This window comes from Ornithodoros turicata, unplaced genomic scaffold (genome assembly GCF_037126465.1).
Source record: "Ornithodoros turicata isolate Travis unplaced genomic scaffold, ASM3712646v1 ctg00001138.1, whole genome shotgun sequence".
NCBI classification, from domain to species: Eukaryota; Metazoa; Arthropoda; class Arachnida; order Ixodida; family Argasidae; genus Ornithodoros; species Ornithodoros turicata.
In genome coordinates, this window is record NW_026999475.1 from 47,791 (window position 1) to 64,154 (window position 16,364).

Genomic DNA, 16,364 nt, shown 5'->3' on the forward strand with positions numbered 1-16,364 from the left:
CTCTTCCTCTATCTCTCCTCCTTTTCATCTTCTTCGGCGGCAAGTGTCAACCTTGGTCAGTCTTTTCACTCTCGAGAAGCTGCACTCGGGGGGTGAGGTATATATTTATTAGACGAAAAGAAAAAAACGGAGGAAAGCTCAGCCAAACGGGATGTCGGCTTGCTATTCTGGAAATAACTAAATAAATAAAATTATGAAATAAATAAATAAAAAGAAAAGAATTAAATAAAGAAAGAAATAGGAAGGAATGAGAAAGAAAGAAAATTAAGAAATAAGAAATAAATAAAAAGAGAAGGCATTAGGAAATAAAGGATACACTAACAAATGATGAAAGGAGGATGAGGTAGATTAAAGACAAAGATGACAAAAAAAGGACAAAAAAGATGACTAACAAACGGTGAAAGAATGATGAGATGGATCACAGAAGATGACTTTAAAAGGAAAGCATCAGTTTAATGCGTTGAGGGTGAGAGTGAGTGCACAGAAGAATGAGATTGCACGACTGAGTTCACAGGCTGTTCATCAGACCTGAATCGCTCAAGAAAGTCCTTTGGTCACAGACCGCTGTGTCTGATGTCGTACTGGGCCGAGCAGAGTGACCAGAAAAAAGTCCGTGCACCGCAGCTCGACTAGGCGTCGTCTCAGCGTAGCTCGAGGGGTGTCGAATCTGTGACAGTCGAGGAGAAGGTGTGGAACATCAACTTCAACAGCGCAGGTGTGGCATCTGGGCGACTGGAGAAAACCCATTTTACAGAGAAGTAGAGGTGTCCTGGCGGCAGTAAGGCGTAGTCGGTGTAGAATGGACGCTTCTTGACGCGAGCAGTGGTGTGTGGCAACGAAATCCATCGATGGGTCGATAAACCGGAGATGGTCGTTCAGTCGGACAGCATCCTCTTGAAACTGCCGAGTGTCGTTATGACGGAGTCGCTGTGTCTGTAACCGACATGATGAGGCTGAAAGTGGTAGGAGACAGTTATTGGAGGTGCCGTCCCCATGTGCCTGACGTGCTAAGGCGTCTGCGCGGGTGTTTACGTGCAGGCCGGTGTGACTGGGTACCCATTGGAAACACAGGCTATGACCAATAGAAGTCGGCTGTATATTGCGACTATCATGGTGTCCAGGCCACCGATTGTTCTGGAACAATAATTTGCTACAACTTCTAGCGCCACCTTACTGTCCGTGAACACAACACAAGCGCCAGGCGCTGATACCGGTATGTGGTTCAACGCGGTCAGGATGGCAAAGAGCGACTCAGTAGATGACGTTTCGTAGGGGAGCTTGTGCGCCACTTCAAGGTTTTCATGTGGCATATAAAAGGCTGCAGTGGATCCGCCTTGAGACACTGATCCATCAATGTACACAGGGAGTCGTTGAGAGTACGCTGAGTTAAGGTACTCCAGTGTACGTTGGTGAGCAACAACGGGAGGTACAGAGTTTTTCTTCAGAAGGCCAGGAATGTGGTCGCATACAGGAGTCCTGCGAACTTGAACTTCAGCGACGAGATCGAGTACGTTGTCAATTGCTGAACGTCCCTGACGAAAGCCTGCCATCACCTCAGGAAAAAAGCGCGTGCTTTCCAGGTACCAGTTCAAGCGGCGGAAAACCATGGGCTCCATTGTCTTCGCAACGCAGCTTGTGAGGGCAATCGGGCGAAAGGAATCAATATTATGCGGCTACCTGCCTGGTTTCAGAAGAGGAACAACCATTGCAGTTTTCCATCCGCGTGGAACTTCACCTGTCCGCCAGGTTCTGTTAAAGAGCCTCAAGAGGAGCCGATGCCCACATAAGGAGAGATCACCTGGTCACCTGGTCAGCTCCAGGCGACGTGTGTTGGGGAAATTCCTCAGGGCGGATTCAAGCTCAACAAGCGAGAAAGGTACGTCCAAAGCAGGGTCTGAAAAGCAATCCAGCACGATAGGGATATGACTTGCAGAAGACAGCTCAGAAGAGGCTGAGAGCGTGGTGAGAGGTGCTCAGTACTCCTCAGCGATCTGCAGAACTCAGCGCCCGGAAGCTAGTGATAAGGATAGGAATGGGTTCCGCTGAGCAACTGGGGCAGAAAGCCCCCTGAGCACGGTCCATCTACGTGACATCGGTGTACGGGGTGACAAAGATGCAGCGAAGTTCCGCCAGCGGTCGCGCGCTAACTTATGTAGACGCCTTTGAATTGCCTTCAGGATCCGTCGAGCCTCAGCTTGGTGAGTTGGAAGTTGGGAGCGACGAGCTCTGTGCTCGGTGCGACGACGAATGGCACGGAGCCTCTCATATTCGGCATCAACCGCAGACAAATGGACAGGGACGCGGATAACGCTTGTAGCAAATTTCGCTGCATCAGTGATTGGCCGAGAAAAGCCACTTTCGCTGTCGGGCGTAATTGGCGGCGAAAGTGGATTCGAGAGCAGTCCTGTAACTCTCCCAGTTGGTCCGCTTGATGCAGTGACTAGCGTGGGGCCGGCGGGCGCCACGGATGTTAAGCAGTATGGGCAGGTGGTCACACCCGAGCGTGTCTACGTCAAGGCACCAGGTGAAACGATGCGCTATCGACGCGGACACGGCTGTTAGATCCAAGCACGATGAAAGTAGTGCGCCTTGTATAAAAGTAGAGGAGCCATCAATGTTGTAAGCACTCATTGCATCAATTCACAGTTTCACCCATCATCACTTTGTTCTCTTTTGCTTTGCTGTTTTGATGAAAATAAAGGACTCGTGAAGTAACGTTCACGAGGCACTTCGTGCTAATCGTTCAACACGGGCAGTCGTTCCTCGTTTCCGTCTTGGCTCCGGAGGCTCTGCTATCAATGGTTATGGGCCCAGGAACCCTGTAACGGGACTTATCTACCAGTTAGCGACCCCGGTACCCGACGCATCAGAAAGTGATGATGGGTGAAACTGTGAATTGATGCAATGAGTGCTTACAACATTCTCCCCCTCACGCTCATTCGTCAATCCACGGTGAAATGGAAAGTCCACAATGTACGGCGCAAAAGTTGTTCTTGACTCCTGATACCGGTTTCGTCAGGTAGTGGGTCTTTCGTATCAAGAACGAAAGTAACGGAAACAAAAGGTATAAGGCAAGACTAGTAGCAAAGGGATTTACACAAGAACGTGGCGTGGACTATTTCGAAACTTTCTCACCAGTTATAAAATTAAGCAGTCTACGGACATTGCTAGCACTCGCTAACGAACGAAACATGGCGATGCGCCAATTGGATGTTAAGACAGCTTACCTCCACGGTGAACTGGAGGAGGAGGTCTACATGGAACTACCCCCAGGCACAGATCCAACAGAAGCCCAACGGGAAGTCTGCCTCCTACGCAAGTCTATATACGGACTCAAGCAAGCAGGTCGAACATGGTATCGCACCCTGGATAAAATACTGACAACAGCAAATTACCGACGATTGGAAACAGATAGGTGCGTCTATGTACAAGAAAAAGGTCAAGACAAGGTAATATTTGGAGTCTATGTCGACGACATGTTACTTCTCGCTAACAGCGACAAAGTGCTGCAAACGGCATTGTGCTTTCTAAACCAGAAAGTAAGTTTGAGAGACCTGGGAGATCCTACCAAAATCCTCGGCATCGAGGTCCATCGAAACCAGGACGAGAAGACAATTAGTATTAGCCAGACGAAATATATCGACGAGATACTGCACCGGTATCACATGGACGAATGCAGGCCTATTAAGACGCCCATGGAAACCCGCCAAGAAGACACCGTCAAGAAACAAAAGGTGGAAGAGAGGCCGGACGTTCCCTACCAAAGCCTCATTGGAAGCCTCATGTATTTTGTGCAGGGCACAAGACCAGACATAGCATTTGCGGTCAACTACCTCAGTCAATTCAACACGTCCTACACCATCCAACATTGGAAAATGGCAAAGCGAGTGTTGAGATACTTACAAGGGACAAAGAGTTTTTGCCTACAGTACAAAGCGAACAACGATCGGTTTCACGGGTATTCGGATGCTAGTTGGAACTCAGATACGGCATGTGGAAAATCTCAGAGTGGATTTGTATTCATAATGTCGGGAGCGGCAATCTCCTAGAAATCCACGAAACAAAGAATAGTCGCTTTATCGACCTGTGAAGCTGAGTATGTGGCTCTGTGTGAAGCCATGAAGGAGGGGAAGTGGTTCAGGATGTTTTTATGTGAGCTGGGATTTGACTCTCTATGCGAAGATGCGACAGCACTATATTGTGACAATCAATCTGCAATCAAGCTCTCTGAAAACCCCGTCCAACACCAAAGGTCCAAACATATCGGCCTCAAATATTTGTTTGCTAGGAAAGAAATAGAAGATGGACTTTTTCAGGTATCGTTTATCCCCACTACAGAAATGGTAGCCGACTACCTGACGAAACCGGTATCAGGAGTCAAGAACAACTTTTGCGCCGTACATTGTGGACTTTCCATTTCACCGTGAATTGACGAATGAGCGTGAGGGGGAGAATGTTGTAAGCACTCATTGCATCAATTCACAGTTTCACCCATCATCACTTTGTTCTCTTTCGCTTTGCTGTTTTGACGAAAATAAAGGACTCGTGAAGTAACGTTCACGAGGCACTTCGTGCTAATCGTTCAACACGGGCAGTCGTTCCTCGTTTCCGTCTTGGCTCCGGAGGCTCTGCTATCAATCATTGAGAAGCGTAAGATCCCGTTCTTGAAACAGGGCAGCAAGCCTCTCCCATCTCATATCCGAGCGCGTGCTGGCCCAGATGATGTTATGGGCGTTGAAGTCCCCACAGACGACATACGGAGAGTGAGTGCTATTCAGTAGGACGCCCAAGTCATCCACATTGTAATGAGTTGGCGGAGGGATGTATAAGGAGACGGCCGTGATGTCAAGAGAACCCAAACGAACGGTACAGCATACGTATTCGCCAGCCCCTGTTATCCGCACGCGGTTTTGTATTGCAGGTATATCGGAGTGCACGAAAAGCGCTGCTCTGCTTCTTCTTCCAAGGGGCTCGGAAACGAAGGTGACATATTCCGACAAACGAAAATCCTCGGTAATGCCGCATTGGGATATGCACATCAGGGGGTTTGTGTCGCCACACAAACTGGCGGAAATCGGACGACGGCTGCACTCGGGTATAGATTGATCTATCGGCAAATTGATCTATCTACCTCAACACCGGAACCATGGTTTGCAAAGTTTCTCGTTGTCCACTCTAATGATGACAAAAGACCACTGTCAAAGATGTCTCCTTTTGTAATAGCGAAAGCACTTGAACAGCTCATCGGTAAAGAATACAATGCCAAGAAACTCGGTTCTGGAGATATCTAAGTACGCGACCTTCCTGACTGTTCGGAATCGGAACTCCAAGAAGGCCTACAACAGCTCGACGTGGTAGCCGTAAAGCGAATAGTCATGCGTAGGGATGGGAAAGAAATCCCAACAAAGCACGTCATTCTTTCTTTCAAGCTCCACAAGCTGCCAGAAACAAACAAAGCCGGTTACCTCAGTTGCAATGTGAGGGCTTACATCCTAAATCCGAGTCGCTGATCACAAGTGCCAGCGGTTTGGCCGCGGCTCTCAGGTGTGCCGTGAGCAGCCCGTCTGTGGTAAGTGCGCCGACAAAGACCATTCGTCAGAGTCGTGCAACAATGACTTTCAGTGCACCAATTGCACGGGTAACCACCCTGTTTACTGCAGATCGTGTCCTTGTTGGAAGGAGAAGAAACAGATCCTCAAACTGAAAACTGAACAAAATGTCACGTACGCTGTAGAAAAGGCACAACTGGCGTCCCAAAAGAAAGGAACCTCCTCTGATGTGGTGTGCAGGGGATTGGCACCACTCAGAGTATCGGTGGGGACCCAGACCTCTGGGGCTCCCCTCCACACTCTCGAATACAAAGAGAGGGACACGGAGGGTTCTCACCCGGTGGTCTCTCAGATGAATAGCCAAGGAGATGCAATGTTAACCTCAGAGGAGGTTGTCGCATCCCCCTCCGTTTGGGACGGGATTGCCATGGGCCTGTCTCAAAACATGAGTCAGAGCATGGATCTCGATGACGGCGACAGCTGCTCGCAGAAGTCATCTTCGAGTCTACCAAGTCCTTCCTTGTCGAAAGAACAGGGAAGGAAAAAAGCTGGCCGAAAAAGCGGAGGAAAAGCCAAGGAAGAACAGCAAAGGTTTCCTCCACCGAGAATACGAACTCCTTAATCCCTCCGCATTCATGGGCAATTGTTCCACGAGGTCTTTACGCATTAGAGTAGTCGTTCAGTCCTTATTATTTCCATTTTCTGTACATTTCTTATGAGTTCCCAGAGCATTATTCAATGGAACTGCCAGGGTTTGCTGAAAAATCTTGATGATGCCCATGATATGCATAGAGACGTCATGCTGTCTGTTTCTGCAGGGTTGAACAGAGACAGCTTGAGCATCTTATGAATCAGGTCCCATCGCCTTTTCTACTACTGGGAGATTTCAATGCGCATCATTTTCTCTGAGGTTGTTCCAAAGTTGACAACCCGAGGTAAAATGTTTGAGAAATTATTAGCATCCTTTCCAATCTGCCTGCTCAATGCCTGCTCAATGCAGGAAACGCTACTCATGTTTATGCTGCTTCACAGTCCTTTATAAGCCATTGATATTTCGCTGTGCAGTCCATCTGTATTTCAGGACATTTCATGGACAGTGGTCAACAACCCCTATGGTAGCGATAACCTCCCTGCCATTTTAGAGACCAATCGACCGTCAGTTGCTATTAGAACCCGTCCACCTCGTTGTAAGACACAGTTAGCAAACTGGGGCCTCTTTAAACAAGAAGCCACACTTCCTATAGAGTCCATCCTTGGGCTGAACATTAACGATGCAAATAACGATGTCACAGACATTCTTGTAAAAGCAGCAACCAAGTCCATTCCACAGTCATCAGGTCAACTGCCCAGGCGTTGCAAGCCTTGGTGGTCAGAGGAATGTGGAAACACACGAAAAGAGCAAAACCGTGCTTGGGGCAGGTTCCGGCGGTATCCAACCCCAGCAAATCTACTGGCGTTTAAGAGAGCTAGAGCAAAAGCTAGGTGGACACGCCGACAAGCAAAGAGTGAATCATGGAAGGGCTTTGTCTCCTCCATGAATAGCGACACCCCAACTGAGGTTGTGTGGGATCGACTAAAGGAAATAAAGGACAATTACACAAGCCCCTCTATTCCCTTTTTGGAGAGGAATGCTACGGTGGTGCCAAACTTTAGAAGAACAAGGGAGAACTGATGTTGTGAGGCTGGAACAACATAGAAGGGACAAATACATACAAAGCCTCAAATTGCCTAAGAAATGAACGATGAAAGTCACTGAAAAGGTTAGCCAGCTGGGTTCGACTCCTACAGCTGGCTAACCTTTTCAGTGTCTTTTATCTTCCATCGTTTAGAAGAACAAGCAGATGTGTTGGGAGAACGCTTCCATTGCGTTTCTTCCTCCTCTCACTACAGCAGAGATTTCTTAAAGGTCGAAGATGATGCTGAGAAATGCAAAGTCACGTATTGCACCAGCGACAGCCATGCTTTTAATGAACAATTTTTTATGATGGAGCTGCTGCGTGCTCTGTCACCTCCAAAACAAACGGCATCTGGGCCAGATCGAATTACGTACAGCATGTTGCAGCACCTATCAAAAGCATCACTAGAAGGTCTTCTGTACTTTTTCAATCCAGTTTGGCATCACGGTGAACTTCCATCTCGTTGGAAAGCGGCGACAGTCGTTTCACTTTTGAAGCCAGCGAAAGATCCTTCCAATGTATGTAGCTACGGGGCCCAAAGCCCTTACAAGTTTCTAGGGAAAACATTACAGCTTGTGGTTAACTACCGCCTGATGTACTTCCTCGAAAATGGATATCTCGACAGATATCACTGCGGATTTAGAGCCGACCACTCAACCACTGATCGTTGCTTGACTTGTATAATTTCGGTGTACGTGGTCGTATGCTCCGCTGCAACGCAACTTTCCTACAGGACACAGCTTTTAGAGTTCGGTTGGGCACATCACTCCCACATTCTTTTATTGAGGAGAACGGTGTCCCACAGGGTTCCGTTCTGAGTGTCACTCTCTTTATAGTCAAAATTAACTCTATTGTCCACGCTATTCCGCCATCCGTCACGTACTCACTATACGTTGACGATGTCCAGATGTCTTGTTCATCTACAAGCTTCTCAAGATGTGAGAGACAGCTCCAGCTCTGTGTGAACAAATTAGCAAAATGGTCATTTGAGAATGGGTTTAATTTCTCACCTGAGAAAACGGTTTGCTGTAACCTGCGTACCTTTCTCAAGAGCAAGGGATATGTTTCCTGAGCCAGAACTTAAAATGAACGGCCAAGGCATTACGGTCGAATCTGAGCATAAATTCCTGGGTATACTTTTTGAACGCAAGCTCACTTTCAACCCTCACATAAGAAACCTAAAAAGCAAATGTGGGAAATCTCTGAACATTCTCAAAATGTTGTCACATAGATCCTAGGGTGCAGACCGAGAGGTTCTGCTTCGCATCTACACATCTTGCACACATCGTTCCAGGCTTGAATATGGATGTGTCTTGTACGGCTCTGCACGAAAATCCGTCTTGAAAGCTCTAGACCCTGTCCACCACCACGGACTGCGACTGGTCTTTGGAGCCTTTCGCACATCGCCGGTGGAGAGAGTCTCTATGTGGAGTGCAATGAATGGTCATTAGGGAGGCGGAGATTTTACCTTGCCTCCACATATGCGGTAAAAGTACGAAGTTATCCACAGCACCCAGCTCTCTCTTGTGTTACTCAGACACGCTGCAAACAGTTATTTCTTAACAAACCGTCATCTACACCTCCTTTGAACTTGCGAATCCTGCAGGAAATTGAAGCACACAGTTCTTCTGAGTACGATTCTACGCTTATAGAACTAGTGGGAGGATTGCTACGTGGCAACCATTGCCCGAACACAAAGAACCTTTATCGAAGTACAAGAAACACGAAACCCCCACAGCCGTACTCCTGCTAGAGTTTCTGTCCATAAAAGAAGGTTTTGGGGACCATGTCGCATTTTACACAGATGGCTCTAGAACGGACACCGGTGTCTCATGTGCAATGGTTACAGACACATCTTGCAGATCGCACCGATTAGGAAACACAGCTTCCATTTTCACCGCAGAAGTCTATGGCATTATCTTAGCGCTTAATTACGTACTACGACTTGCGAACAGGTCATCACTTGGGTACACTTATTCGCTTAGTTGCTTGCAGGCTATATGTAGCCAGCAACCACTAAAAAAACCTGCTCGTTCTGCGAGCAAAACAACTGTCTAGCCGCATAATAAAAACCTTAGCACTTTGCTGGGTTCCCAGCCACGTCGGAATGACGTAGCTGGTCTTCCGCTCCGATGCCAATACATAGGGAGTAACGAGCTCGCAGACACAGCGGCTACCAACTCACTCTCAGCTGACATAACCTCCTATTGTTTATTTTTCATTTCCTTTATTTTTCAATTTCTCTTTCGGAATAGACAGCTGGCAATAGCCTGGCTGACATTTCCGTTTTCTTCCTTTTTTTCACTCTATTAAACGTATCCCTCCCCCTTTGACATACCAGCTCAGTGTCTGAGGTTTGCCTTGCGTAGAGCAATTAACTTAAAATGGCAACAGGACTGGGACGCACAGACAAAGGATAAATTACACTTGATCAAGTGTAATGTAGGCAAGCCTGCAGGAGTTTTCAAAGACAGGCTTTGTGAAGTAGTCATGTCTCGTTTGCGTATCGGCTATACATTTCTCACGCATGCTTTTTTTTTAATTCTCCAGAAGGACCCATCTCAGCGTGGGCACTGTGCTGAGCAACTGTCTGTTCTTCACGTTGTCATCAGCTGCCCTCTCCAGGAACACCATCGCCAAACTCATTTTTCTGAGTTCTACAGGTATAGAATTCCTCTTCACCCAGCCATTTTGCTGGGCGATGAGCGGCTTATCAGTTTTAGCAGTGTTCACAAGTTTTTTAGGGACACTGGATACCTGAGAGATATCTGAAATCGCGTACATTTTTTTATGTTTATATTAGTTTTAAATTGATCGTTTTCTTTTAACTGGTAAATAGATCATATCTCACAGTGTTGGCGCATTATAGCCTTAGTTGTTCATGAGCCAGTAGAACCTCAATCCAATCGAATCCAATCGACAAGACATATATGACGAATCCAAATCAGGGTTCTCACCTATGAAACCGCTAGCACGTGATCGTCTTGAATCTCTCTCGATGTAATGTGATGTGAATAAAGAAAAAAAATGGGGATGTGAGTTTCGACGAAGTCAAACTGGCTACCCCAGTACACTTAATACAGAAAGTTCAATCCGATGATGAGATGATGAAAACGCAAAAGGATGATGTCCAGAGACGAACAGAGATGATAATAGAGTTCAACATGTAGGTCAAAAGTTCAAGAGCTGCGCCCAAGAGAGTAAAGTGGCGGAATCACCGGGGGCACACACAGGACACATCACACATTCACCGTGTCATAGGATGTCCATAAGCCCGGTTGCATGCAAAAAGTCTTCAAGTGCCCTTAGCGCCTTGTCGGACGAAGGGGGACCTAATAGTTTCGTGATGTCGAAGGCTCGGGAGTCCAAACGAGAGAGGCTTGTCTCTAATGCCCTTCGAGCATCGACGTACTTCTGACACCTGAGAAGGATGTGTTCTACATCCTCTACAACGCCACACTCACTACAGTTCGGAGAGTCTCGCTTTCCGATTTTGAAGAGGAGACGTGCGCTGTACGGTACATTGAGCCGTAGCCTATGTAGGACAGTTGTCGTTTGTCGCGTAAAGGAAGGTGGTACTCGAAAGCGTAACCCTGGGTCGACCTTGTACAGAAGCGAATCCCGAGCCGATCCTGTTAACCAGGAGGTATTGCACATTCGTTGTTTGAACTCGTTCAGCATTCGCCCCGCGTCACCCTTGGTGAAATAAATGGGCAACACCTGGGCGCGCCTTAGTTGAAGAGCCCGACGTGCAGCAGCGTCCACAGCCTCGTTACCTGCAATGCCGCAGTGGCTAGGGATCCACTGCATTTGGATGTCATGACCTTTTAAAACTGCTGCATGGTGTGCGTGTAAGACATCTTGTGCTGCTGTCGCCAGAGATCCCGTAGTAAACATGGTAGCTAAGGTCTGTAACGCACATTTGGAGTCGCTATAGATGGTCCAGCGAGCAGCTGAAGATCGTGAGTTGATGAAACTTATTGCCAAGAGGACTCCATAAAGTTCAGCGGCCGTTGCAGAGGTGACGTGAGACAGCCGCACTGCTCTCTCAATATTCGCCTCCGGGATAACAAATGCACACGAGGAGCCGGATGATGTCGTAGAGGCATCCGTGAAAGTCTGCATCCTGCCTGCGGAGCTGTTTAGTAGCCCAAGACTGAACTGACGAAGAACATGCGTTGGTATATCCTTCTTTCCCGGGAGTCCAGGCACACTATAGTTCTTACGTCAGGAGGCTGCAAGACCCATGTTGGGATATCTGGTAATGCATGTGGCTTGTGTTTCGGAATAAGACCACGTTGAGTCTGGATAGCTTGGGTAAAAGAAGAGTGGTGACGACTCATAATGGCTCGAAGCTGAGGATGGCGATGGTGACGCGTTGCCAACCGCACGTAGTGGCGGAACGTTTCTTGCATCCTGAGAGCTGATACAGGTGGTTCCCGTGCTTCTGCCATGGCTAAAGCGTTTGACGTTGCTCGAGGAAGACCAAGACAGAGCTTGACGCCCTTTGCTAGGATAGACTCTAACACCTTCTCTGTGGTAACAGGGAGGTTGTGTAGCAAGGGAATGTGATGCGCAACCATCTGACTTATAAGAGATCGGTGAACGCTGAGCATTGCCCGAGGAGATGTGCCCCACCGGGAACCGCATAAGTAACGAAGAACATTAAGACGACACTCAGCTCTTGCTTTTAGACAGCGCACCTCCGCTACCCATGGCAAACTCCGGTCGAGAGTAACGCCGAGAAAGCGGTGATGTGGTACACGACGTACCTGATGACAGGGGCGTCGGAACTATTTTTCCACTGGGGGAGCGAAAAAAAGTGCTACCATAAACATCATCATCATCATCACCACTTATTATCCTTTGGGGCTCATGCCTGCGTTATAAAGTGTTGCTACGCAAACTGTAAACGTGCTCCAGGCAAATTACGACATGCGCATATTTGTACAGTAGATCTAAAATAACATTGCAGAAGTATTGTAATTAAATTGCGCTTGGTGGTGGGCTAGTTGGTATGAGTTCAGTGCGTCCGGCTTTTTGTACCTCTACGCAGTGTGTAGAGTACAATAACAAGTACGCACAGTACTTGTACAGTACAAGTACGTAGTACGACAAGTAATGTGTAAGGAACTTCGGGGGACTTGTCCCCGGGAATCGTCGTCGCGGCAAGTACGTGTGCCGGACTGGAAGCGAATATCGTCTGATCTGCAAGCCTTCTGCGAACAACTTTTCTGGGGAGGTTTCGAGCTCAGCAAGAGCCTACAGGTGCCCTCTGACTGGGTGTCACGCTGTCGTTATCACTCCAGGGCGACTCAATAAGAAAAGCCGGGTAAATGAAAACAGCGAGTAATTTTGGACATCGGTACGGTGGAAAGTGAGGAGCCAGCAGTCAGGTTAACAGCTAGAATATTTTACCATGACAGGTTAGCATATAATATGAAGATAACAAAGAAGCTGCGATACATATCTCTTGCCAGAGGTGTGGCCTTCTCCGATGTCAATGGCGCTTGATAATCCTGTAACGCTGCTGAAGGCGACGAGTGGATGGCGCTCCATCGACGTTGCCGCTGCCGACACATGAACACAACACCGGTGCGACGTTTCGTCTCAGTCCATCGCACTTGTACTACAGGTCTTACACGCCAGCTCGAAGTGGGCACCCTTGCCACAACTGACTGAAATCTGTGGTTGCACCTTGCAAACCGCCCCTATAACAACCATCTGTCTGCAAAAAGGCGGTTTCTTTGTACCCTTATTTCCCCCAGATGTCTGATGTCTTGCGTGCCTTTCGCGATTCCCGTTTCGCCTGTGTCCCCCACCCCAACCCACCCCGTGGATTGAGTCTGGTAATGTTCGCGCCCCCTGGTACACACTTTCGGACTGATTTATTGCTTTTCGAAACTTCGACAGTGCACTTTGTACCACAAGCCTTGCCATGGTCAACTCCAGAACCCTGTTAACCTGACACCATTGGTGTGTAGTTCTTCTCAAATGGTCTCCGCACACAGTGACAGTGATAGGCTCTGTGTTTATTGCTCTCTAAATTTATGGCCGCCGAAACAACACATGCACAGGCCATTCCGTTAGACCGTAGTAGATTATGATGCCGGGCTGACACTGGGGGAGCCGTGCTCCCCCATTCGTAAATGAGGGGGAGCCGTTGCTCCCCCTGCTCCCCCTGTTCCGGCGCCCCTGCCTGATGATGACCAATTTGTAGCTGAAATCTTTTAAGATGGCGACGCGTAAAAGGCAGCATTACTGTCTTTTCTGAAGACAGGTCCATGCCTCTCTCCAGCAGGAAGTGCACTACGCGATCAAGGGAAGTCTGAAGGCCACGCTGTAAAGCAGGCCACTGCTTTCCCGATGACCATATGCAGATGTCATCTGCGTAGAGACTAACAAATACCCCTTTGGGCAAGAGACGAGGCAGGGCAGCCATGACAGCATTGAAAAGTAAAGGACTGAGTACGCTCCCCTGTGGTACCCCTGCTGACAATGTATGCAAACTCGTGTCGCCTTTTGCTGTTCTCACGAAAACAGACCGACCATTAAGAAAAGCAGCATTCCAGCGAAGAGCCCTGCCAGTGACGTTGAAACTGTATAGGTCGTAAAGGACATGGTTGTAGCTCGTCGTATCATATGCTCTCTTTATGTCCAAGAAAACAGCTGCTGTAAGCTCACCCCGGAATCTAGCTTCTTCAATTCAATGTGAGTGACCAAGTTTATGATGCAGTCTATCGAGGTCCGAGCCTTTCTGAAACCTGCCATTTCGGGAGGTAGCAGACGCCGGGACTCTAAGAACCACTCTATTCGGCGTAGGATAATCCTTTCCATGATCTTACACACGCAGCTTGTAAGACAGATGGGCCGAAATGACGTCAACTCTCTAGGTGATTTTCCAGGCTTCAGGACTGGCACAACTTGCGACGTCTTCCATGACGGAGGGACAAAGCCGCGTCTCCTAGAGTCGTTGATCAAATTCAAAAGTAAAGTGCGCGACGTCGGTCCCAAGGAGGCTATAGCTTTGTATGAGACCCCATCGGGCCCTGGAGCTGACCGCTTCGTGGACAGGTGGATGGCAGCCTCCAATTCCTGTATCGTGATGTCACTGTCCATATAGGGGTCTTCAGCTGGCTGTGTGAAAACAACCGCCCTATACGCGGCTTGTGCCGTGTCCCTGTGGGATGTTGTGCATGACGCATCTGAGGGCCTAATAAAAAGCCTACAAAAGTCTTCCCCAACAGATTTTTCGGTCGTGCCCTGATGAACGGCTAGTGCTCCAAACGGCTTAACTTGTTCAACCGGGGAGCTTAGGCCCTTGATGATCCGCCAGACATGTCCCGTAGGTGTGTATGGAGATAATGTAGAACAGAGTGCTCTCCATCTCTGCTTGGCTAGACGTTGAAGATGAGTGCGAATTAGTGATCGTAGCCTGCAAAGCTCGCGATAATCCTCAATGCAACCCGATCTTCGCAGTCTTCTTTCCGCCCGACGCAACCTTTCGAACTCGGCGTCTACGCTGCGATATTTGATCGGGCACGATATCTTTTTTGTTGCAGTTGCAATACTAGATGACAGCGCCTCGTTGAATTCGTCAAAAGTGGTGACATTCTGTAGAAGTTCCTCTGTCCTGCGTTTGAATACTTTCCAGTCTGTGACTCTTTCTTGTCGTGATCCGGCAACCATTGGGGAGTAAGAGATGAGTATAGGTATGTGATCGCTTCCTAGTGTATCTAAATCCGTCCTCCAGTGCATGCGAGAAACCAGATCGGGAGAGCAGACTGTAATATCCAGGCAGCTTGAATAAGAGGGATCCCGGAAATATGTTCGTGAGCCGTCATTTAGCACCACAGCACTGCAGTCTTCAATACATTGTTCAATCAGTCGCGCCCTTGAATCGGCATGTTGACTTCCCCAGCTGTTGCCATGGGCGTTGAGGTCGCCGCATATGATAAAACAGGAAGGAAGTCGCTGGAAGAACTCCCTCATAGCATCTTCCGGGATGCGAATAGAAGGGGCGATGTATACACTAGCCACAGCAATCCTTCGTGTGCGGAGGAGAACACTGCAGACAACAAACTCGAAGTCCCCATCGCTAGAGGTGCACAAAAGGCTGCTAGGAATGTCCTTTCTAACACACAACATAGCCCGGCTGGACCCTGTCGTCGAGGCAGAGACGTACGTAACGTAGTTTGAAAGCCGGAAAGAAGGATCCATTCGATGCTCGCTGATAGCCAACACAGGGAAATTGTGCCTATACACAAAATTGCGAAAGTCGCTTAATTTAGTTCGCATGCCATTGATATTCCACTGAAATACAGTAGTATGTTTGTACCTATCGGTCATTACTGGTCAGTGTGGTACGCTTGTTCAGCATCGGCTCCAGGGAGAGCAGAGCTTGCACCTCCGGAAGTTTAGATGCTCCAGGTATCGATTTCAAGATTGAGCGCAGAGCAAGAATGATCAATGGCACCAGCATCTCAAGATTGACATTCGCTTGCGTCTCAGTGTGATGGGAGCTCTGTTTGCCGTGTTCCTGTTGGAGTGCACGAGCTGGAGTCGCTGACGTGGCTGTTGCTATAGGCTCAGAAGGCACTTCTGGAGTATTCTTCCCCTTCGCTGCAGCTTCAGCAAATGATTTTTTCCCTTTAGGGCGTGTGTGTTTCTGGTCACGTGTGCTTTTGTGCACCTCTGCTGGAGGAGGAGTCTCCCTTGGTGGCTGCTTAACGTAGGTAGCATTTGGACGAGTGAATACTTTGGTCGCTTCCGTAAAAGCCCTCCGAGCGTGTGTAGCCGCCGCTGCCCGTGCAACTCTACACGCTCCGTACGACGCTGTATGTTTCTCTCCGCAGTTAACGCACCTTGGTTCACGACGCGCCGTGCAGGTTTTAAAGTGGTGCGTCCTGCGCATATCTTACACTTATGTGTTCCCCTGCAATCCTTCGCATAATGGTCGAATCTCTGACACTGGAAACATCGAATCGGAGGAGCCACGTACTCTGTTACCACATGCGTCGTAAATCCCAGGCTGACTTCCTCCGGCAAGGCCTGACCGGGACCAAATGTGAGGATGACACTTGACTTATGGTAGGGCGTGGATGACCCATCGTCTTCTCTCTTATAGACAATTTCCCGT